This window comes from Sus scrofa, chromosome 13, assembly GCF_000003025.6.
Source record: "Sus scrofa isolate TJ Tabasco breed Duroc chromosome 13, Sscrofa11.1, whole genome shotgun sequence".
NCBI lineage: Eukaryota > Metazoa > Chordata > Mammalia > Artiodactyla > Suidae > Sus > Sus scrofa.
In genome coordinates this window covers 168,942,138-168,967,960 of record NC_010455.5, presented here as the reverse complement: position 1 = coordinate 168,967,960, position 25,823 = coordinate 168,942,138, and the positions used below count along the sequence as shown (strand labels likewise).

The following is a 25,823-nucleotide window of genomic DNA, read 5'->3' as shown; positions in this document are numbered from 1 at the left end:
AACAGACAGACAGACCAATGGAACAGAATAGAGAACCCGGAAATAATCCTGACACCTATGGTCAATTAATCTTTGACAAGGGAGGCAAGAACATAAAATGGGAAAAAGAAAGTCTATTCAGCAAGCATGGCTGGGAAACCTGGACAGCTGCATGCAAAGCAATGAGACTAGAACACACCCTCACACCATGCACAAAAATAAACTCAAAATGGCTGAAAGACTTAAATACACGACAGGACACCATCAAACTCCTAGAAGAAAACATAGGCAAAACACTCTCTGACATCAACATCATGAATATTTTCTCAGGTCAGTCTCCCAAAGCAGTAGAAATAAGAGCAAAAATAAACCCATGGGACCTCATCAAACTGAAAAGCTTCTGCACAGCAAAGGAAAGCAAAAAGAAAACAAAAAGACAACTTACAGAATGGGAGAAAATAGTTTCAAATGATGCAACAGACAAGGGCTTAATCTCTGGAATATATAAACAACTTATACAACCCAACAGCAAAAAAGCCAATCAATCAATGGAAAAATGGGCAAAAGACCTGAATAGACATTTCTCCAAAGAAGATATACAGATGGCCAACAAACACATGAAAAAATGCTCAACATCGCTGATTATAAGAGAAATGCAAATCAAAACTACCATGAGATACCACCTCACACCAGTCAGAATGGCCATCATTAATAAATCCACAAATAACAAGCTCTGGAGGGGGTGTAGAGAAAAGGGAACCCTCCTACACTGTTGGTGGGAATGTAAACTGGTACAGCCACTATGGAGAACAGTTTGGAGATACCTTAGAAATCTATACATAGAACTTCCATATGACCCCGCAATCCCACTCTTGGGCATCTATCCGGACAAAACTCTACTTAAAAGAGACACATGCACCCGCATGTTCATTGCAGCACTATTCACAATAGCCAGGACATGGAAACAACTCAAATGTCCATCGACAGATGATTGGAGTCGGAAGAGGTGGTATATATACACAATGGAATACTACTCAGCCATAAAAAAGAATGACATAATGCCATTTGCAGCCACATGGATGGAACTAGAGACTCTCATACTGAGTGAAATGAGCCAGAAAGACAAAGATAAATACCATATGATATCACTTATAATTGGAATCTAATATGCAGCACAAATGAACATCTCCTCAGAAAAGAAAATCATGGACTTGGAGAAATGACTTGTGGCTGCCTGATGGGCGGGGGAGGGAGTGGGAGGGATCGGGAGCTTGGGCTCATCAGACACAACTTAGAATAGATTTACAAGGAGATCCTGCTGAATAGCATTGAGAACTTTGTCTAGATACTCATGTTGCAACAGAAGAAAGGCTGGTGGAAAAATGTAATTGTAATGTATACATGTAAGTATAACCTGACCCCCTTGCTGTACAGTGGGAAAATAAAAAAAAAAATATTAAAAAAATGTAAAAAAAATCCATGAGATGCTGCAGAAGCAGTTCTTAGAGGGAAGTTTATAGTGATACAAGCCTCCCTTAAAAAACATGAAAAATATCAAATCAGAAACCTAACCTACGAACTAAAAGAATTAGAAAAAGAACGAAGTCTGAAATCAGCAGAAGGAAAGAAATCATAAAAATCAGGAAGTAAATAAAATAAATAAATAAATAAAATAGGTATTAACAAGAGAAAAAACTCAATAAAGCCAAGAGCTGGTTCTTTCAAAGGTAAACAAAACTAACAAGCTTCTGGCCAGGCTTACCAAGAGAGAATCTAAATAAACAAAATAAGAAATGAAAATAGGAGTAATCTCAACTGATACTGCATAAATACAAAAAAAGATAAAAGAATATTATGAACAATTATATGCCAACAAATTTGAAAACCTAGAGGAAATGGACAAATTTCTAGAGACATACAGCCTGCCAAAACTGAATCAAGAAGAAATAGGTAATTTGGACAGATCACTATAAATAAAATTGCATGTCATTAAAAAAAAAAACTGCCCTTCAAACAAAAGTCTAGGACCAGATGGCTTCACACGTTAATTCTACCAAACATACAATGGAAAACTTATATTGATCCTGCTGAATCCCTCCCAAGAGTTTGAAGAGGAGGAAACTCTCCCAAAGACAATCTATGAATCCACTATCACCCAAATATCAAAACCAGACAAAGAAAACACCAAAAAAGAAAATTATAGGCAATATCTCTGATGAATATAGATGCAAAAATTCTCAACAAAATTTTATCAATCTGAATCCAACACCACATAAAAACAATCATACACTATGACCAAGTAGCTTTCTTCCCAAGTTCACAATGATGGTTCAACATAAGCAAATCAATCAATATAATACATCATATTAACAAAAGAAAAGTCAAAAACCACATGCTCATCTCAATAGATGCAGGAAAAGCATTCAACAAAATTCAACACCCCCATTCATTATAAAAACTCTTACCAAAGTGGGTACAGAGGGAACATATCTCAACATAATAAAAGTCATTTATGACAAACCCACAGTGAATATAATACTGAAAATCTTCCTGCTAAAATCCGGAACCAAGACAAAGATGACCATGTCAGTCAAACATAGTATTGTAAGTCCTAACCACAGCAGTCAGGAAAGAAAAAGAAATAAAAGGTACCTAAATTGTAAGGAAAGACTTAAAACTGTCATCATATGCAGATAACATGATACTGCATATAGAAATCCCTGAGGACTCAACACAAAAACTACTAGATCTGATAAATGAACTCAGCAAAATGTCAGGATAAAAGGTTAACATACAGAAATCAGTTGCAATTCTGTACATTAGCAATTAAGTATCAGAAAAGGAATGTAGAAAAAAATACCTTTTAAAATCACAGCAAAAAAAAATAAATAAAAAAACACTAATAAATATGACCAAGGAGGTGAAAGACTTACATACCGAGAATTATAAAGCATTAAAAAGGAAATTAAAGAGGATTCATAGAAATGGAAAGTGATCTCATGCTCTTGGGTTGGAAGAATTAATATTGTTAAAATTGCCATACTCCCAAAGTAATCTATAGGTTTAATGTGCTCTCTATCAAATTAGCCAGGGTATTTTTCACAGAACTAGGAAATATTATCCAAAAAGTTACATAAAACTATAAAATAGGAGTTTCTGTTGTGGCACAGTGGAAATGAATCTAATTAGCATCCATGAGAACTTGAGTTCAATCCCTGGCCTCACTCAGTGGGTTAGGTATCTGGCATTGCTGTGAACTGTAGGGTAGGTCACAGATGCGGCTCAGATTCCACATTACTGTGGCTGTGGCTGTGGCAGCAGCTGTAGCTCTGATTTGACTCCAGCCTGGGAACTTCCATGTGCCATGGGTATGGCCCTAAAAAGCAAAAATTTACAAACAAACAAACAAAAACAAAACATAAAAGACCCAGGATTGTCAAAGCAATTCTGAGGGGAAAAAAAAAAAAGCAAGGCAGGAAGCATAATTCTCCCAGGCTTCACACAATATTACAAGGCACAGTAATCAAATCAGTGTGGTATTTGCACAAAAACAGACATATGGATCAATGGAACAGAATGAAAAACCCAGATACCTACAGTCAAATAATCATTAACAAAGGAGGCAAAATATAAAATGGGAAAAAGACAGTCTCTTCAGCATGTGGTGCTGGGAAAATTGGTCAGCTGCATGTAAATCAATGAAATTAGAACACACCCTCACAACATGCACAAAAATAAACTCAAAATGGGTTAAACACTTAAACATAAGACAAGATACAATAAAACTCATAGAAGAAAACATAGGCAAAACATTCTCTAGCATCAACAGTACAAATATTTTCTTAGGTCAGTCTAGAAATAAAAACAAAATAAACAAATGGGGCCTACTTAAATTTACAAATTTTGCACAACAAAGGTAACCATAAACAAAATGAAAAGACAACCTACAAAATGGGAAAATAATAGTTGCAAATTATGCAACCAGAAAGGGCTTAATCTTCAAAATATACAAACAACTCATACAACTGAATAACAAAAAAAAAAAAAAACAGTAATAACCCAGTGGAAAAATGGGCAAAGACCTAAATGGATATTTCTCCAAAGAAGTCATACAAATGGCTAGTAGGCACATGAAAAGAGCTGAACATCACTTATTATTATAGAAATGCAAATCAAAACTAAACTAAGGTACTACCTCACATGGGTCAGAATGGCCATCATTAATAAGTCTATAAATAACAAATGTTGGAGAGGGTTGGAGAAAAGGAAACCTGTCTACCCTGTTGGTGGGAATGTAAATTAGTTACAACCACTATGGAAAATAGTATGGAGGTTCCACAGGAAACTAAAAATAGAATTAACATATGATCCAGTGATCCCATTCCTTGGTGTATATCTAGTTAAAACAATTCAGAAAGATACCTGCACCCCAATATTCAGAATAGCACTATTTACCATACCCAAGTCATGGAAACAACCTAAATGTCCATCGACAGATGAGTGCATTAAGATGTGGTACATATATACAATGAAATACTGCTCAGCCATAAAAAAGAATGAAATAATGCCATTCATAGCAACAAGTGTACAACTAGAGATACTAATACTAAATGAAGTCAGAAAGAGAAAGACAAATACAATTTGATATCACTTATATGTGGAATCTAAAATAGGGCACAAATGAACCCATCTACAAAACAGGAATAGGTTCACAGACATAGAGAACAGACTTGTGGTTGCCAAGCAGAGGGTGAAAAGGAGTGGGATGGTCTGAGAGTTTGGAGTTAGTAGATACGAACTGTTATATTTAGAATGGATATAGATCAAGGTCCTACTGCATAGCACCAGGGACTATATCCAGTCTCCTTGCATAGACCATAATGGAAAAGAATTAAAAAAAATATATATATATATAATATATATTTATGTTTGCATAACTGAGTCACTCTTCTGTACAGCAGAAATTGGCACAACATTGTAAATCAACTATGCTTTAAAAACATATGGTTTTATGAAAATAAATAAAAATAAATGTTAAAAAGATTTAAAAATTTTGTTATATGACCAAAATAGTTAGATGTGTAATGTTTCTCATAGAACTGAAGTTATTAAGGCTAAGATTTGGTTTATTTATTAATGATGTGAAAGAATACACATGGACACATATCCCAAAACTTGTTGTGGCTAAGATAACATGAATTAATGGGTACTACACTTAACACAGGTCCTGTGGCATAACAAACACTAAATTATGTTATTTTTTTTCCTAAAAATGGCTTCATTCATACTGATGTAAATAAGTGATTGTGAAAATATATAAAATTTGAAGAATAGATATATCTCTTATATAGAAGAATCTCAAATAAGTTACATAGTTACCCCTGCCTTAAGGAGGGTTACCTCATTCTCTGCTTGCTCAATGTTGGTACCTCTTAAGGACTTGCTTCCAAAGACAACAGCATGGAAAGAGGGGGAAAGCGGCTTTACGATGGAGGAAAATGGCAAACATATACTGGTGTGTTCATAGTTATTTCACTGTAAAGGCAAGGTGATTCTCAGTGAAAGTGAGATCATTAACAGCAATGATAAGATATGTTGATAGTCTGTATCCTTAATATGATGTGATGAGGAAGGCAATTTACTTCTATGTCCCCCTCATCTATAACCCGTCTTATCATGAGAGAATTATTAGACAAATCCAAAGTAACTGAACAGTTAAAAAACTGCCAAGGTCTTTAAAAAACAAGGAAAGTCTGAGAAAGAATCACAATCTAAAACAGCCTAAGGAAATATGATAACTAAATACAATGTTTTATCCTAGATGGGATCCTGAACAGAATAAGAAAATTTAAGGTAAACACTAAGGAAATCTAAATAAAGTATAAACTTTGACAGTAATGATGTATCAACATCAGTTCATTGGTTTTAACAAATGAACCATACTAATGTAAGATGTTACCAATAGGAAAAATTGTCTGTGAGGTATATAGAAACTCTGTACTCTCTTTGCAACTATTTTTGTAAACTTGAAACTATTCTAAAACAAATGGTTTATAGAAAAGATCTAAAAATACAGGTAAATTTTTCTAAAAGGACGTCACTGGGAACTATGGGAATGTAAAAGTCACAAAACATCAAACATGCAGTTCTTTCTTAAGAAGGAAGAAAATTTTGTCAGAGGCTGTATGTAACGTGGATGAGCTTTGAAGATATTATGCTAAGTGAAATAAACCAGTTACAAAAGGATATTTCTAGTAGTCAAATTCATAGAGACAGAAAGTGTAATAGTGGGTTGCCAGGGGTGATAGGAGGGGAGAATAGGGAGTTAGTGTTTAATGGGTACAGAGGTCCCGTTCAAGAAGGTGAAAAATTTCTGGATGTTGATGATGGAGAGGGTCTCATAATAGTGTGTATGTACTTAATGTCGCAAAAACATATACTTAAAAGTGGTTAAAATACTACACTTGGAGTTCCCATCATGGCTCAGCAGAGACGAGTCTGACTAGTATCCATGAGGACACAGGTTTGATCCCTGGCCTCACTCAGTGGGTTAGGATCCAGCATTGAGGTGAACTGTGGTGTAGGTCACAGACACGGCTCAGATCAGGCTTTGCTATGGCTTTGGTATAGGCTGGCAGCTTACAGCTCCAACTCAGCCCTTAGACTGGGAACTTCCACATGCCACGGGTGCAGACCTAAAGAGACAAAACTAACAAACAAACAAACAAACAAAAAAAAAAACAAACACTAAACTTTATGTCTTTTATCAAAGAAAAACAGGTACCTAATGTCAAAATAAATCCATACATGTGTAGGCCTGTACATTCCTTGAAAGGAGGTATCATAAATTTTTATTCATTTTATTATTTAACACCTCTTATTGCCTACAATGAAACCTGAAATGTATCTGGCATTTCAGGATGGAAATATCAGGAGGTTATACTAAAGATTTAATTAAACACAGGGAAAGGTGTGATTTCATAAAGGAACTCAGATTTTAATGTTACTGTCACAACTATTTCATTTGATTTTCACAACTTTTAATCAATGTAGTAGACATGGGTGGATTCACACCTTGAGAAGAATAGAATTTGTATAGGTGTATGTGCTTTCTTTTAAAAGTTATAATGGCAAAAAATAAAGGGGCTCTTTAAAAAATTGACCTTGAAATTCTTGGGAGAAAACATACTTTCTGTGCATCTGGAGATTTAAAAGTCCATGTATTTAAGTGTTAATTACCTTAAGCCATGGCAATTCAAGTAAGTGCTTTTTCCCATTACAGAGAAATAGGAAATTCTCACATGCTCTAGTTACTATGTATTATGTGGAAGCACGAACAGTAAATTTTAAACATCAACAAGTTGGAGTTCCCGTGGTGGCTCAGTGGAAATGAACCCAGCTAGTAGCCATGAGGATGCAGGTTTGATACCTGGCCTTGCTCAGTGGGTTAAGCATCGAGCATTGATGCAAGCTGTGGTGTGGTCACAGACACACCTCAGACCCTGCATTGCTGTTTCTGTAGTGTAGGCTGGCAGGTGTAGCTCTGATTCGACCCCTAGCTGAGAACTTCCATATGCCACAGGTGTGGCCCTAAAAAGAAAAAAAAAATCAATAAGTCATATTGCAAGGGCTTTTTGGACTATTTCTGGTCTCTAGGCTTAACTTCTATTTATGATACAGTATCTGCGGAAGAAGACCCCACTATCCACTGGGTCTGTACTATCATTGAAATTAAATTTACAGCGGACAATACATGGACCTCCCTGCCTATTTTTCCAGAGAGCTTTCCCTTAAAGAACAAAAGTCATTAGGATAAATTCATCCATAGATTTTCTCATTTTGTGTGAAGTTGTAAAGTCTTCCTTTACAGGTAGTTCTCCCAAAGGTTAGATATTTAAAGCACTTTTAGAATTGTTAGCACAAAAAGTTAGCATATATTTTTAAGGTAGAATTTTGTGCCCAGCATTGAGAATGTGTAGATAATATTGACAGTAGATAGAATGAATAAACTCCTTAAATGTTTCATGTTCAATTTTTAAATGTTTTAAAATATCTAATGTAATAACTTTAATTGATGAAATGGATTGATAAATTATCATGTGCCAGGCAGTATGCTAAATCCATTAAAAGCATTTTCTGATTTAATCTCAATATAGCCATATGAATGAAGATTATTCTAATTAAATATTGAGGAAACTGAAGTTTTTGTGCTATGAACATTTCCACTTCTGCACCTGTAGTTCACTTCTGAATTGAAATTAGAGGCAGGGGTTTGTCCTATGTTAAAAGATCAGAAAAACTTAAGACCTAGTGATACCATTTCAACATTTTTTTAACCATACCCTTCCCTTAGATATCTCACTTTTTCTACAATTGGAAATTTAGCCATTAAAATCACGCAAAGACACTGGGAGATGTGTCGAACTGCTTTTTGTAGAAGGATTTGCATCTGTGTAGGATTGTCTTGAAGATGTTATAAAGTCACATGACCAATTTCTGATGCCTTCTCCTATCTTCCCTTTTCTTTTTCTCTTTTAAAAAAAATGGTAATAGGTGCTTTTCTTTTCCTTCTTTCTTTTCATATTTCTCTTTTTCCTATATTCTTATATTCCCCACTCCTACATTTTTCCCTTCCCTATTACCTTTCCCTAGGCTCCTCCTTCCATTGACTATTCTCCTCCCCTAGATAAAAAGGAAAACTCACAGAGCTCAGAGTTGGGAAAATATGACTCATTATGAAACATTTTAAGATACAACTTGATGTTCTGTTCCTCTTTCCATCTATCATTACTTGATTTTTCTGTATAACCTATTTCTTCTAAATATTCTTTAGGATCTAAGGTTTAAACAGTATAACATTTAATTTTAGTTCCTTCTCATCTCATATATTCTCACCAAAAATACTGGATATAGAGCAGTAACACCTATATTTGCCATTGGATCAAAATTGTATTATTTCTCAGTTTCAGCAGTTACCTTTCCTTTCGGTCTATAATTATTAGTAAACTACTAACATTTAGACATTAGACAAGGCCATTTTAACTCAATAAACTACATCCCAGGTGAAGTTCTGTATATATAACTGGTTTAGTCTGTAGTTTGTCCTCATTTAAAATGTCTTTCTAATTTTTTTCATTCTGATATTTTTCATTACAAATGATGGTTTGTTACTTTTGAAACTGTATAAAAGACAAATTAGCAAATGAATAATCTACCAATCTAGAATATTAAAAAGGCTATGATTGGACACTAAGTGAATTTGGGAAAAGTTTTGGAAACATTTTTAAACAACATTAGGACATGTCATTCACATCTACTCAGCAAGAGAAACATACATTTATACATACATACTATATGAAAAGTGCATACTTACCCAGTGCTGTAACATTGAAATAGTCCTCAGTGAAGGGCTTGAACCTCCAGATGCTGGACATATGTCAACAAATAGTCTTCACAACTTTCTTCAGGGACCACCACAGATGCAGAACACTGCCGCCTACGCTCACCTTTCCTTAAGGTCACTTTCCTACTCCTGAGTGGCCCACCTTATGAAATGACTGATAGATGTAGGGAAATAAAGGTCTGGCCATCTTGACTCAACTCAGGGCAACTCTGAAAAGCATTCAAGCTTCAAAATCACCTGAAGGGTCAGCTGAGATGTGTTAGGTCTGCCTGCAGCTTGTGTTTCTTGTCAGTCCATCACGGCTTTCCTTCCCTCCTTTCCACAGGTGTCAATCTGAGTATGCTCCATAATAAACAGCTTGCAGCTCAACACCCCTTTAGTTTGTTTTCTGGGAAACTGATAAACTATTCCTAATACCTTCATTCTTTTATATGTAAAATGAGTTAAGTATTTTTAAATGTCACACATACTTTAAAAAATCAATTCTCCTTAGTTACAGTCAATTCTATCATCCAAGGTAATTAAAATGAAGAGATGTTATATATCCTATAAAAATCAATTGTCAAATACACTTAAATGAACACACATATAAAAACAATTTTACCCATGAGGGTAATAATTCCATGAAAATAAACCCTGGAGATGAATAAAATGGGAAAAAATATAGTGAATATATGACTCAAAATTAAATGTTTCAATCAAAATGAAAGCTATTTTTTGCCAATAGAAATTGGAACTACAATGTATCGCCACTATTTCAAGGAGGGAGAAAGAGTAAAGATGAAATGTGAGCTGAACAAAAGGAAAACAAGTGAAACCCTGATGGCAGAAACTCTACGACCTATGGTCCGTAACCTTCAGATCCAAATTGGTAGTATGCCTTGACACTCTCAGCACACCTGAAGCAGGCAGCAGCTGTTCCTAAATAACTGCAATTTGCTACAACACTGAAGATAATATAAATGTCTCTTCAGAAGACATTTTCAGAACTAAGTAATTAAAATTGCTTATGTCAGTTAGTGGATCTAGAAATGAAGACCAATAAACAAAAAATAAAAGCAAGGCAAGAGGAGGGATAAGGTGGGGAGATCTCTCCTCAAAAAAATAACCAAAAAAATGAAAGCCATTCTAATGTGTTTCCCAATTATCACTATGTGACCTAACAAAGGTATTTCTCTAGTGAAATTCATGGTCCTGTTTGTGATGTATCATCCGTCTTGACACTTTAGTTCTTTGGGGGCACATAGTTGTTTCTAGTGTCACTTCGAATTACAAAATAACAATTACAACCAAAACAGCTCTTGGAAGAAACATGAAGATGTGGTATAATCCTTCAAACATTTTTGCATCTGAAATCCATGTTTGCCACCAAACCACTCTCATTTCTAATGTTATAATGGGAATAATGTCAAAATATGCTTTCAGTTAATGAGGTGTGCATTTGAATAGCATGTCCCCCCAAAATTAAAAAATAATGGTATTACTCCTCCTGAGAGATTCTGGATTCAAATGATTTGGAGTGTGGCCTGGGACAGTTATATATTAGAAATACAAATCCAGAAACTCCAATCTTAAAATGTGGGCTGGATCATGGATTTTGACAGATTAGAAATAATTTGATTAATATCATTATTTTGTGGCAAAACTGATATTAAACAATACTGACTAGAGCCATTTCATATTTTTATAGTCTTTCTTCTTTTCTTTCTCCTTCCTCCCTCCCTCTTTCTTTCCCTCTCCCTCCCCCTCCTTCCTTCTCTCCCTCTCATAAGTCAAACAAATTTTATTGCTAAAGGACATTTTATGGCATCAGTAGTAGCTGCCCTTAAGGTTATCATCTAAGGTCATAGAGATGCCCTGTACATTCCTAACTTCTTTCTAGGAATTTCAATTTTTAAGTTGTTGAGTCAAAAGCAATAAGCATTTAACATATTTTTATAACTCATATTTCTTTTCTTTTTTATTGAAGTATGGTTGATTTGCAATATTAGTTTCAGGTGCACAACAAAGTGATTTGGTGTTTTTATAGATTACACTCCATTTAAATTTATTTTTACAGTCTTTTTCTACAGCAAGTTTTCTGTTACTCATTCTCCTTGTTCCTTTCCCCTGATCTGTTTTTCGCAATATTTACTTAAATAGCTCAGGCAAAAAATACTGGAAAGTCGGTACTGAAAAAGTACTGGATGCATTGAAGAGAGTAGAGAATTACAGGGTTAAACATTTTAATGATACTTATATGTGGAAAGATATAGAGGGAAAGAAGTCCACTGTTGTTTAACTGGGCTTCAACTAACTCTTGTCTTCTTGTTCCATCTTACAGTATTAATTAGAAAAGAAGATTGATGACTTGTTTTATTTTCTGCAAGCATTTGGATAGGAAAAAAATGAGGAATACAAAAAGAGAGAGAGAATTAAGAAAGCCACATATCAGCTGTGGTAACAAATCTTAGTGGATCGAACAAGAAAGATTTTTTGTGTGTGTTTTGATTAATATCAGATGTCCATAGCAAACTGTGAGAGGACTCTTCCCATGTCATTTTCATTCAGGGACCCAACTCTCACTGTGTGGTGGAGGGATAAGGTAAATTCCACAGCAACGTGTCAGCGCTTCTGCTCACATTTCATTGGCTAAAGCAATTTATATAGTCATGCCTAACTTCAGGGGCGAGCTTCCTATGTAGGCAGGAGAACATAAAATCTTTAGTCAAAAACTTAATGTCTGCAATAGATTATTTTCATATAGGAATATGATATTGTATGTACACCCACCCGTGTACATATAAGGTTAGACAGACTGCCATTTTTGTTGGAGGTGATCTAAATCTAAATCAAATATCCTGCACACAAGAATTGCACTTGCTCCAGGATTGTTTCCTAACAGAAAGTTTTAAAAGTATGTGTATTATTCTGTGAAGATAAAAAACAAAACAAAATAAAAGCAGAAACAAAACATAACCATAAAGGAGATCAAGGAGGAGTGACTTAGTTAATTGTGCTATTACTGTGAGGCAATACTGACTTAAAAACAATACCTTTGCAGCTTTTTTAAATCTTAAATTAAGAGTAGGAGTATGAATTATATATTTGAAGAGATTCAGACTAAAATTTGTAATCCTAATCTCTTCTCTTTAGTACATATAGCATTTTTACAGCTCTTCAATAGTGTAAATGCTATTTTTCAATAGCTATTAAAATTATCTGAAAATGTAGTAATGCTTTTCTGCAATATTTTAAAAACTTATTTAGAGATATGTATTTTTACACTTTTACTGTGATGAAGTTCATTTATCATATATTGTTTAGTTAAGGCTTACAACATTAATAGAATGGATAAAGTGGAGTTGGAAGAAATGTAATTGTTAATAGGAAAGCAGAAGTTATGTAAATTTTTACATAACTGACAGAATCAAGTGGATGGTTCAAGCAGGCTTGCATGCCAAACCCTTATTGCTGGAATCCAGTCTCAAGTCTAATTATTCCGAGAGTAGAGCTTTATATATTTTTTTATTTTTTCTTTTTTAATTTTATAATGTGTTTACCCCTTAACCCTAGGGTCTGGCAGTGTGGAGGGAAAGTTTAATAAATTTAGCAAAAATAGCTGGGGATAGTAAAGTTAATAAAATACTCCCAAGAGTATGACAACAAAGTGAAAAAGGTTAATAAGATGTTTAGGATCAAATTTATTTTTAATTACTCCAGATATGAATAATTAAATCGTAGACTTTAAGACATTAAAATTTAAACCCACAAATCTAATTTATGTAGCATTCTTTGCTAAGTGACAAAAATTTGTAAGTAGCAATGTTATTTTAATTCTTAAATGACAACAGTGAAAAAATCATCACAGCAGTTTTCCTTTACATTATCCATGTGTTTAAAAAACATACAAATTATATATTTAAAGTATAGACACTAAATTTTGAGTAGTGATAATTTCTTGTTAATATCATCTATGTTTATTTCAGTGAAGCAATCATAAAAGAAAATTTGGAGTTTGGGAGGTAAGCATCTCAAAATCCATCCACATATTCCTGAAGCCAAGAAAACTATGTGACTGGGAGAAAACCCACTCTGACCCATTAAGTGTTCTGAGTCTTTAATTAGGTGGCAGCTCTGTCTTGTGTGTTAGATAATTTATATGCTAACACCACAAGTTCCCAAGCTTAAAAGTATTTCCGAATGCTGAAACAACCCACTCTCCCCCTAACACTGACTTTAAGATTTTGAAATCCTGTCCTTTCTTCTGAGCATCTGGCATAAATCTCCATCAGACGTGAAAAAGGAGGGGCAAATTCTGTGGTCTGCCCGAGAATAGCCCAACAGCTGTCAGTGTAGTCCCTTGACGATGCAAAAATTTCTTCAAGGAGGGAATCCCACTTCACATGCAAACAGTTAAGCCGAGACATTTGGTTTCTTGCCGTTTTAGTGATATTAATTAGAAGGAAACTGAATGGTATTCTTCTTTAATCTTTTTTGGAGGAGGAGAAAAACCAGCTAAATTATAGAAAAAGAATTTTATATCAGCATCTAGATGACTCAGATTTACCTAATTTGAAATTACCTTGCATATTTACAGCATGTCAATATCTGATACACTAAGTTTGAAGACTATACTGCAATAGTTTGGTAAAAACTGAGGACTTGACTGTAGGATGGGGATGGGAAAAAAATATCATGGGTGGACAGATAGTTTTTATGCTTTTATATTTGTGCTTTTATTTATTTATTTTTTTCTTGAAGCATCCCATAGCTTTCACCTGATAATCCTAACCACAGGGAGACTGCTCAGGTCCATCCTTGTGATTCTTGGCAGAACTGCATTTATTAGAAACCTTCTATGCTTTGCTCCCTAAAGTTATAGCTAATTGTCCTTCATGATGCATTCCATGACTTTAATCTTTTTCAGGAATGCCTTCTTGCAACTCATAAGCTTTGAAGCCAGAAAGAGATACTACTACTAAACAGAGATGTCCAGAGACAAAGTCAAATACCACTCCCCATTGGGATGAAAACGTTGTAATACTAATAATAATAATAAAAAAATACCATTCCCCATTTATTCCTGTGGCATCTCTCCAAAACCATGGCAGCATTATTTTACTCCCCTATGCAGACAACACCCCTGGGTACTAGGACCATCATCTGAATTAGAGTTGAGCCTGTTCTGAAATCACTAGCTGTGTCTTGGTTGGGAAAAAAATATTGGAAGAATTGACCATTTCTATCTCCCTCTTTGTGTATATAATATGTAAAGGGAGGTGTAATTATGTCTCAAATTAACTCATAACATCAGAGACAATCTTGGGACAATTTGAATGTCATTAAAATCACTATCAAGTGCAACCCTTTACGTACTAGTCTCATTCTTACCTCACATTTCTTATCCTGTCTCAGAGTAACAATAACTAACACACATATTTACCATTACTGGGTACTCTTCTAAGTGCTTTAAAAATATTAATTCATTTTGTGAGGTACTTAGGACACCTTCTCAGATTTCTTGATGGCTTCCCTCCTTCAAAGCCCTACTTGGGCTAGGTCTCTTCTCCACTTTCAGACTGAGATGAACCTCTGCAAGATTCCTTGAGGAAACGCCAAAGGATGGACAACACCTTGAATTGCATGTGAGCCAGCTCTACACTTAAGTAAACTTTGATGAGAGCAACAGCTGATGAGTCATGAAGATAACTTCTTTTTTCTGTGGCTCGTTCCTTATTATAGCCCTCTCAGGTAATTCTCATGTATATAGGATAAAGATGACTATCAAAATCCCTGCTTTGTTTCCAAATGCCATGCTATGAAATAGAACCCAGATTTATAAGCATTATATAGCATCATTTTATCTACATTATTAACAAGAGTTTTCTTTTCTTCTGTCTTACCACCCTATACTGGAACCACAAAAATAAAAGTTTAGCCTCTTAAATCCCCTTCATGCTTTGCTTTCTAGAAGACCTGGACTAAGGTGTTCATTTAATTTTAATATAAATCCTATGTGGTAGCTACTATTGTTTTGCCCATTTTCAGATAATAAAATTGAACCATAATATGATTATAAGTACCTTACTTGAGATAACACAGCTAGTAAAGAGCAGACTAGGATATTAATACAGACAGTTTGGGTCCAGAGTGCATACTCTTGAATCAACCCTGTTTGATGTTGTATGGATTAAGAAGACAGCTTTGAGCCAGATCTGTCAGCTTCACTTCCATAAACACGAAGAGTTTTTAGGAGAATTAAAAAACAAACAAACAAACAAAAAACAAACAAAACATTGGCAATAGTTGTCTTAGACCCTGGAAAATGCAACAGGAAATGTGAGAATTGACAATGCCATGGCATCAATTAGATCAGATAATTAACTGAAATATCATTGCCAAGTTGTGTCTGCTAACTCACTGTGTCCATTGATATATAGCAGGGTAGCAGGTCTTGAGCGCTATGGTTCCAGAATATTCTAGAATTATCAGAAAGCCATGTGAATAAGTACACTCTGATTCCTATAGTACTGATTTGAATAGACTTCTAGAAGAAATCTCTTCCTCTGTGTATTTCTCATGTAATAACTTATAAAAATATTTAATTTAAAATAATAAATCCATCCATAATTTAGGACTAAGCATTTTAAATAACTGCCCCATCAATTTTGACTGTATATCTTTTCATATTAGAACTTCCCTTTTAAAACTCAAACCTAATAAATCTTCAAATTAATGTAGCAGTACAGACTTCTACCAGCCAAACCTAAAAATCAGTTGTAATAAAAGTGTAAAATAGGGCAATAGATACCTGGCTGGGAAAGTATAAAATTAATATTTGCTGACTGTGGTTTAGAACTTGAAATGTCAACATAAAAAAGTCAGGAAATCTAAACATTTGTCCCTAGTAATATTTTTCCACTTCTATATAATAATAAATCTGACTGCCTACTTATTATTGCAGAAAGGACTATGGTCTGCCTCAAGTACATATAAACCATTCCATTCATTCCAAAAAATCAATTATAGTTCTTCAAGGAAATTGTGGAGGAGCTTCAAAATCCAGCTGAAGTTTTCAGGAGTTCAGATCCCTAAATCTGTGTTCTTCAGGCCCATAAACTAAATATTATTTTTTGAATCCTTAATCCTGTATATCCCACATTCAAATCACCAGATTTTACCAATACTTCATTTATAGCATTTTCTCAGCATTAACATTTCTCTTCCACTCTCATACTTGAGGCACCCCCTCCCTCTACATATGTATGTCTATATTCAGCTAGTACGGCCTGGGTTCTATAGATGCAGTACTGCATCCCACAGCTTTAGGGAGAAGCATTTCCCTAGATTACTCTGTGAATTTCCTCCCCTGCCCCAAGTTGTGATACAGTTCATGTTCCCTCACAATCACAATACTCCATTTGATCAAGATTATCTCCTTGCATACAGCTGGCTTCAAGTTTTACATCATTTTGATGTGGTCTCTTTCACATTTAGAGCCTTTGACACTATTCTTTTCATGTTTATCCTATCATTCAAATTCTTCAATTAAGCATGAAATCCATAGACAGAGTGATGTCACACTTATCTGCATATTTCTCTTTGGGGTATTACGTTGGGCTTTCTTTAGGTATATTTGATTTTTTTTCATCCACCCAACCAAATCTCAGTAAGTATAATATATTAGTCAAGATTCTCCAAAGAAACAAATACATATATTACACACATAACTATTCTATTGTATCCTATATATGTGGGTACATATATATGTCTGTGTGTGTTTGTGTCTGTGTATACATATATGTACTATGTGTGATATATATCCTATATATATATAAGGTATATAATACACACATAAACACACACACAAGGAGATTTATTTATTTATAAGGAATTGGCTCAGTTATGCAGACTGGTGAGTCAAAACACTGCAGTGTGGACCACCAGTCTTGAAACCCAGAAGAGCCAATGATGCAGATCAAGTCCAAAGACAGTGTGGCAGTCTTCTGAAGAGTTCTGCTTGCTCAGGGAGGCTGCAGTCATTTTGTTCCATTTAGGCTTTCAACTGATTGAATAACGACCACCCACATTATGGAGAGCAATCTGTTTACCCAAGGTTCGCCAATTTAAACATTTATCTCACCCAAAAACACAGTCCAAGTTGATATATATAAAATTAACTATCACACACAATAACTGTGCCTCTCATTGCACTTACATTTTTTTCCCCTGGTAGTAATAGCCAGCACCCATGCTCTGCTTAGCAACAGTTTACAACTTATATGACAAGCTCATATTATGTGTTGCTGATGTCTGAGAAATAAATTAGGTTGGCAATAGTAATTCTGCATGGCATAATAAAATACAATAGACTAATACAAATTGATTATTATGATTTTTGTTTCTATTCTGTATCCTTAGAAATTACTGGAACTCACAAATAATATGTAGTACAAAACCAAATTTTAGTTTCTGAGCTCCATATCACATTTTTTTAATTGCTGCACCATTAGCATATGAAGTTCCTGGGCTAGGAACTGAATCCCAGTCACAGCTGTGGCCTATGCCACAGATGCACCAATGTCATATCCTTTAACTCACTGCATTGGGCCAGGGATTGAACCTGCACATTCAGAGCAACCCAAGCCACTGCAGTCAGATTCTTAAACCACTGTGTCACAGCGGGAACTCTGACATCACATTTTTAAGATAACTTTTTTGGTAACTTGAAATTTAGCGTAGCAGTGAGGCTAAAAATGGAATCAGACTGCTTGGGATTTAAATGCTGGTTCTTTCCATTAGAAGCTGTGTTATTTTGGGCAAGGCACTTAATCTCTCTGTTCCTCAATTTACTCACTCATACAATAATATTAATAAAATCTTATTTACAGGCTGTGCTATCATCTAAATGTTTATGTCCCCTCGAAAATCATGGTTGAAACTCTAATCCTCAATGTAGGACATTTGGATGTTAGACCTTTGGAGGTAATTAGAGTTAGATTAGGTCCAAGGATAAAGAGGATGAGACCCTCAGGATGAGATTATTGTTCCTTCTTGATGAGAGAAATATCTTTTCTTGGTTTTCCATGTGAGGAAACTAGAAGCCTCTCACCAGAACCTGACTATCCTGATACCATGGTCTTAGACTTCCTAGCCTCCAGTACAGTGAGAAAGAAATGTTTGTTCTTTAAGCTACCCAGTCTATATTTTTGTTGTAACAGCCCACGCTAAGACTGGCCACTAAAATCATTAAATGTGGTCCTTATGAGGATACTTGGTTATTACTAAATGTTAAACATGTCTATTAAGGAAGGAAGAAAGAAAGAGAGAGAGAGAAAAGAAATATTTCTTCTACGTTAAGCAGAGGTCTTTTTCCCTGATGTGAATTGACTGGGGAAGTACAAAATCAGTGTAACTACTTTTAGCTAACTAAATTCTTCAAAGTCGCTTAAACACTTTATGTAAGGAAAGTGTTTGCAGGTGTTATTTTCTTAGGTGGTTAGATTTGTTCGTGTGAGCAGGATAATGCTAGCTCACCCTAGTAGAAAAGTAAGTTGTCTGTGTCTTTAAGATTCTCTAATTACAAGCAGATGGGCACAGTTGAACTTTGGTAAGGAAAGAGTCAGCAATTTTGGTGAAGTAGGGCTAGTGAGATATTTGGCATTGTAGACATAAAATAATTTACTAACCAGTTTTCCTTTTCTAATTTTCATCCACTGGATGTCATGATACATAAGCCCATATACATAAAAAAATATTCTTGAGGGAGAGGTACTAGAGTGTTGGGTAATGTCTTTTACTGTGTTTGGTACAGCACTGGATTATAAGATCTGATCTCTAATTCATTAAAAAGCATGTATGTCATTTTGTGTTCTAGGATAGATAATAAATCAGGCCATGGTCAAAAATTAATACTGGTAATTATATTAGGCTGCCCTAAGGATGTTGAGATGTTTCAAAAGTTTGAATCTTTTTTTATAGATCTAATATCAAATGTACTCTCTAAAGCAGCTCCTACAGAAAAGTCATATCTGCTGTGCTGGGTCAAAAGACAAGAGAGTACATATCAATCTCCTTGGACTTGGGTGGGCAAGCACAAGCTGATTGACCAAAGAGATTTATATGACTTCTGTACTGCAGTTGCATTCAACCTCTGCTTGATCTGCAATAGAAGTTGATGTCCGTTTCTAATTGCTGACTGGCTCTCCAGCTCTTGTATTATAAAAGATTGGGTCACAATGACCCAGAAGAGTAAAAACTTGACAGCGAGGTAGCTTAGTATTGCCACAGAAATATATCCTCCCATGTTTATGTCAGACTTGGGGTCTGATTCCATGGTATGAGCAGTTAGGGGTGTCTTAACACACAGAAATTTTGAAAAAGATCATGAGAGCATGATGTTGGATTTGAAGAACTTTATTGTTTTTTAACAGCAGTGAGGAAAAATATGTAAAGAAGCTATGCTTCCAGGCTTTCCCAGTCACATGTAAGAGACTCCTCTAACCAACATGCTCCTAGCCAAACATCACTTGCCCATGGGAGTGTGAAGATTGTTTGAGGAAAAGAAAACAGGAATGATCCTACCCTTTCCTTAATATTGAGAGAAATTTTCAACACATTTTCATATTGATGTATAATGGTTTTCTAAAATATATTTGATATTACTCTTTTAACCTATGTGTTGCAAATGCAGGCTTACAGAATTTTTCCCTTGTCTGGGGGTTATGCAGGTGCTAAATATATTCTTATTTTATGTTTTATTTGTGGTTAACAAGCTTTATTTATCCCAAGATTATAGATTATTTACCCAGGATTTTTGCAGATACTTACATGACTTCATACTTCAATTTAAATTTATTATTTTATGTAAATAGTGAAGAAATGTCCATATCTGTTTTAACACCATTTATGTAATGATCCAATTAGTTCTTTACTAATTTAAATGCCATTTACAAGGTATTAAATTTCCATTATACTTGAGTTTAATCTGGTCCATTCAGATCAATGAACTATTGATCTATGTCCACACTAATTTTTAATTTATGAAATTTTATAATAGTTACTATTAGTAATGTCTTTATTTTTTCCATTATTTTCCTGCTTACTTATCTTTATTCCTACAGATGTCCTTTTGAATTATTTTTTCATGTTAAAAAATACTTTAAGAATTTGACTGGGATTGAATGCTTAGCACTAATATATTAATTTAGGGAGAATTGACAAATTTCAGTATTTTCCTATTCTAGAACAAAATATATTTTTCTCTCTTTAGTAATCTTCTGTTCTATAATACGTTTCAGAGTTTTAATTATGTTTTCTATATTGTTCTATCATGCCTTGTGTTGAGAAATTCCTATGTTTCCTTTAACTTTTTCAAAAAAATTTTTATTGTACTTATAGATACAAAAGCTACTAAATTTATTTCTGGAAGCTTTTAAGTGAATTCATTAATAGTAAAAGAATCCTTATAGACAAATCTATATATACTATAGATATTTTACTTTATCTATGAATTATGCCTGAGGAGTATGTACAAAAAGAGTTGATAGATTCTTTGCAATACTTACAAATTCCCCCAACACTTAAATGTCCACAGTTTTACCAGCAACTGGATCATATGACTAGATTAGACTATTTCACATTGATATGTCTTTCTTATAAAGATAGTTAAGGTACAATTCACATCATAGAATTTGAGAGCTAGATAAATCTACAGACATTATGACATCCAATCCATCAAAGTGTTTCCCATATAGCAAACATATTGAAGTCTTTAAAAATATTGAAGTCTTTTCTAATTTTTTGTGTTTATTTTTTAGTGAAATATAATCATAATTTTTGCATTGCTCCAATTACTCAGCTTCATTTGAGTGTTGCACAACAGACTCAGCTGAGCAGATAGCCAGGGACCAACTAGAGTGGTGGCCTTTATTTTATTAGAAACAATAAAACTGAAACCAGAACATCTGGTATCATATCAGGTTTGTACCTGAAAGGCAACTTATGTCTTCAAGAGTAAATTGGTACCTGAAAGGCAACTGATATCTTCAAGAATATATCAGAGTTTCTGGTTCCTCTAAGGTTGGGCAGAAAGCGCAAGATAACTGTTTATCGGTGTCAAAGAAAAGATTACTTGGAGAGCCCAGGATGACAGATTAACCATCCACCCATGATTCAGCAAACTTCCTCTACCAAACTTCCTAGCAGCAAAAAGTATAAATCCTTCTTGTTTAAGTACCATATAGATCATTATTTTTTATATGTATCAAATCATGAACAAGTCAATCTCTATAGGTTCATAGTTAAAAAACAAGGTCAGATACTAAAGATGAGATCTAATCCCTAGGCAACTAGTCAGGAATTGGGAAAAAATTCCCATATTTTGGTACATACAACTTAATGGTATATAGTATTCAAAGTACAGTAAAAAATGGGCATATGATGTGTCCCAACATCAGCTGAAGAAGTCTAAACTTTCTTACAGACATTCCTTTTAACTGAAAATGTTTTTTTTTGTTTTGATTTTTTTTCTCTCTTTTGCTATTTGAATGGCAAAAGTTTACTCAAGCAGTTTTCTCTTATCCTTACTATTGTCTACTCTTTCTGAATACCTTCATCTTAAAGAATTATTTAACTTACAATAAGAATCACAGAGAGTTAAAAGTTAAATATATTTAATGTTGTTAATGAAGTGAAACTTGTGAAGCTACTTTTGCCATCATTGACTCAGTCTCTCAAGCCAGCAGTTCCCCTTGATAATATGTGTTGGATTTCTAATCACTTCAATGATTTCCTTTTGGGCAAAATAATAAAGCAAAAATCTGGCAGATCAGAGGCGAAGGGAAGGATGGTTCCTTGCCAACAGGTTCCCCACAGCCACACAATCTACTTTGGAGCAATTTGAGACTCTTGAACATCAACTTCCACTGGAAACCTAAGATCTAGGAGGAGCGTCAAGCTGTGACTGGACTCCCAATGGACTCATCAGAGCTTAACCAAACCTGGATCCTGGAATCTCCTCAAATGTCCATGGACAAAAATTCCTAGGAAATTCCAACTGCCTCTCAACCTATCTAAAGTGTTAGTAGAAAACCTTAGTAACTTACCTCTCAACCTAGTACCAAATTGCCTTCCCTTCTACCAGGATATCCATTTTAACAGAGTGGAGGGGGACTTGGTGAGGGCATATTCTATAGGAGTACAGGTGTGGGGACATTGTGCAGGAAAGAAAGGATGGAAAGGATGATTCAATTTATTAAAAACCATCTCCTCTGACTTAAGAGATCCATAGCATACAGACATGGAGACCCAAATAAGAGTGGAAAAATTTAGAGGTAGTTGTCAAAAGATCTTTCTGAGGATATTTAGGGGAATAATAATGATAAGCCATCAGTTGAACCATAAATCTTATTCTTGAACTATGTTTTCTTGCTAGTAATTTTAATATCATTATGAAACAGCTTGGGAAAGCTACTCTATGCTAGGACCAACTGTATACCACAACTTTGCTAACCAGTATTGTAAGTCCTGTGATGTCTTTTTTCATATATCTCTTTTCTACCTTGATACAGATAACTTATAAGGAATCTATGTAGTTTTCATTTCAATGACTTGAATATACTTAATTTCACTTTGATTTGACACAAAGCACTTAGGTCTCAAGTAGTGTCTTTTGGGGAGCCTGAAAGCAGTAAGACGAAACCCAATATCAAGAATTTGAAGCAAAGTGGAGTTCCTATCATGGCACAGTGGAAACAAATCCGACTAGGAACCATGAGGTTGCAGGTTTGATCCCTGGCCTCGATCAGTGTGTTAAGGGTTTAGTGTTGCCGTGAGCTGTGGTGGAGGTTGCATATGTGGCTTGGATCCTGCGTTGCTTTGGCTGTGGCGTAGGCCAGCAGCTGAAGCTCCTATTCGACCCCTAGCTTGGGAACCTCCATATGCCTACGGTCCAAACCTAAAAAGCAAAATACATACATACATACATACATACACACATACAAAAGAATTTGAACCAAATTAACTTACATGGAAGGACTGTAAAGAAAACATTGGATAGGTTGGCCAGAGTATTATTAGAGCATCATGTATTAACTAAATTGTCTGGTTTTCAACACTTTGAATTGTAATAAAAAAAGGATTTTGATGTGGAGTTTCCTTCTTGGCTCAGTGGAAATGAATCTGACTAGTATCTGTGAGGACGCAGGTTCAATCCCTGGCCTCATTCAGTAAGTTAGAGATCTAGCATAGCCGTGAGCTATGGTATGGGTCACAGATGGGGCTCGCATCCTGTGTTGCTGTGGGGTGTAGCTTAGGCTGGCAGCTGCAGCTCCCATTTGACCCCTAGCCTGGGAACTTCCATATGTCAAAGATGTAGCCCTAAAAAGACCAAAAAAAAAAAAAAATCTGCATATCTACTAGGCCTTCCATAATCTGGTAACTGCCTTATTCTAGTTCAATACCTGTCTGAGGTGTGGTGGCTATGTTGATTGGGTGGCAGGAAGAAAAAATGTATACTTTAAGAGACAGAAGTGAAGTAAAGTCCAAGAACTCAGAGGAAGTGTAAGAAGGCTACCCATGGATTACTAATAAAAGCCATATCAAAGGCTTATTTCACACATGCAGGTGAATGGATGAAACCAAGCATGACGACAGCAATCAGGAATCTTTGGCTATGTATCCAGTCTCATTTCTTACCATTCCTCCATATGCACTTCATCATCTAGCATGCTACTTTATATCTGGGTTAATGTAGTTCTACTAGGAAGGTTTTTGTCATCTGGCCAGCGTGGTAAACTCCTACCGATCTTTTAAAACTAAGCTCTGATGAAGTCTTTACTAACTCTTCCATTACTCCTCTCCCTGAAAAGCCTGACACTCACTTTATGCCACCTCTTCAGCTGAAACTTGCAGGCAGGACGTAGAGGAGACAGGAATGACTCCAAGAACCTGGAGATTATGAAAATAAGATTTCCCTAAAAGATTTAAATTTCAACATTAATGTGTAACAATTTGCTACAGAAATGTATACGGCCACAATAAGGAGTCAGAATAACCTCCGGGCTATGGAAATTCCACGTTAATAGAATTGCTGCTATTATTTCAGAGTGAGAATAGTGAGGGATTTGAGTGAAAAGGCATGTGATTCATTCCCTGCCAAATTTTTCAGTGAATGAGGGGGACTGACCTAGGAATCAGGAAGAGAGAAGAAAAAGAAAAGCAGAGGCAAAAGATAACTGAACATAATACTGTGAATCTTAAAAGAAGAGACCATTTTATTTTAAAAAGCTGTCTACTAATTATTATGGAACTGCAATGGAAAGAAAAACAAGATGCAGTCCTACTTCTTGACCTTCAGGAAAGTGAGCTCAAAATTGAAAGAGACAGTGGTATCTTCAAGCAAGAGCCAGGTTTCAGCTCAAAACAATATAGGAAAAGTAGCTAGTATAACATTTGTGACTCTATTAAAGTTAGTCAATGGTTTCTTAGACATGACTGAATATTGAGCCAATAAACATCCTACTTGGGATGGTGTTTACCAAGAAACAGAGGTCCTATGCAAGATTCACCTTGCTACAACTACGAGTGCTAGCATTTTGTCTACCACGTTTTGTGGAAATGGACAAAACATGTTCATAGAGATGAGAGTCAAAAAGTAATAGTACCCTGCTTTTACATCCTGTTCATAAAGCAATATCCTAATAATTTGGCTTTTAATACAGATTGCCTAAAGGGAAAGAATATGCTTGGAAAATGAATATGAATGTCTAATCTTCTTATAATTATATTTCTTACTGAATTAATGAATTCATATATATCAGTTTTATATATCAGTCTTGTGATCATTTCAGAATAGGAAACTCTAGAGGATCATTTCTGGTTCACTGAAAAGATCAGTCTTTAGGCATAGCCAGTTTATGAGCCAACACCATATTTACTTATATTATTGAAAATAATCCTGTGAACACTAAATAGATCTATACACTAACAGAGGAACTCAGAAAAATACCTCTGTTACCATGAAAATTTATACTTTTAAGCATGTCTTGCCTACCAATCTGTGAGGTTCGGAGGACAGAAATGCTGTCTTATTCTCTTTTATATCCACAGCATCTAGTGCAGTGCCTGGTTCCTGATAGGCAAATGAAAGAAATTAAAGTGCTATATAGACTGAATGTTTGCATCCTCTCAAAATTCATATTTGAAACCTAATCCCCAATGTGATACTGTTTGGAAGTGGGGTCTTGGGGCAGTATTTCATTCACCAGGGTAGAGCCCATATTATTGAGATAGGGCTCTTATAAAAGAGGCCCACAAAGGGATCCCTATCCCTTCTGTCATGTGAAATTGCACCCAAAGGATGGCTGTCTAAACACCAGACACCAATTCTAACAGCACATTGATGTCATACTTCCTTGCTTCCAGCACTGTGAAAAATAAATTTGTTGAATAAGCTACC

The 25,823-nt window shown here is 35.1% G+C and overlaps 1 long non-coding RNA gene across 2 annotated transcripts in view; it reads right to left on the bottom strand.

The window, feature by feature from the left end:
* The window catches only part of LOC106504207, a 188,502-nt gene that overhangs the window by 72,374 nt on the left and 90,305 nt on the right, over positions 1-25,823 (bottom strand). Inside the window, exon 1 of one of the 2 annotated variants that reach the window (XR_002337967.1) lies at positions 9,353-9,714. The exons of the other annotated variant lie outside the window; for it this stretch is intronic. This is a non-coding gene — a long non-coding RNA (uncharacterized LOC106504207). Of the gene's footprint in view, positions 1-9,352; positions 9,715-25,823 lie in introns of those variants that run through there. 2 annotated transcript variants of the gene reach the window in all.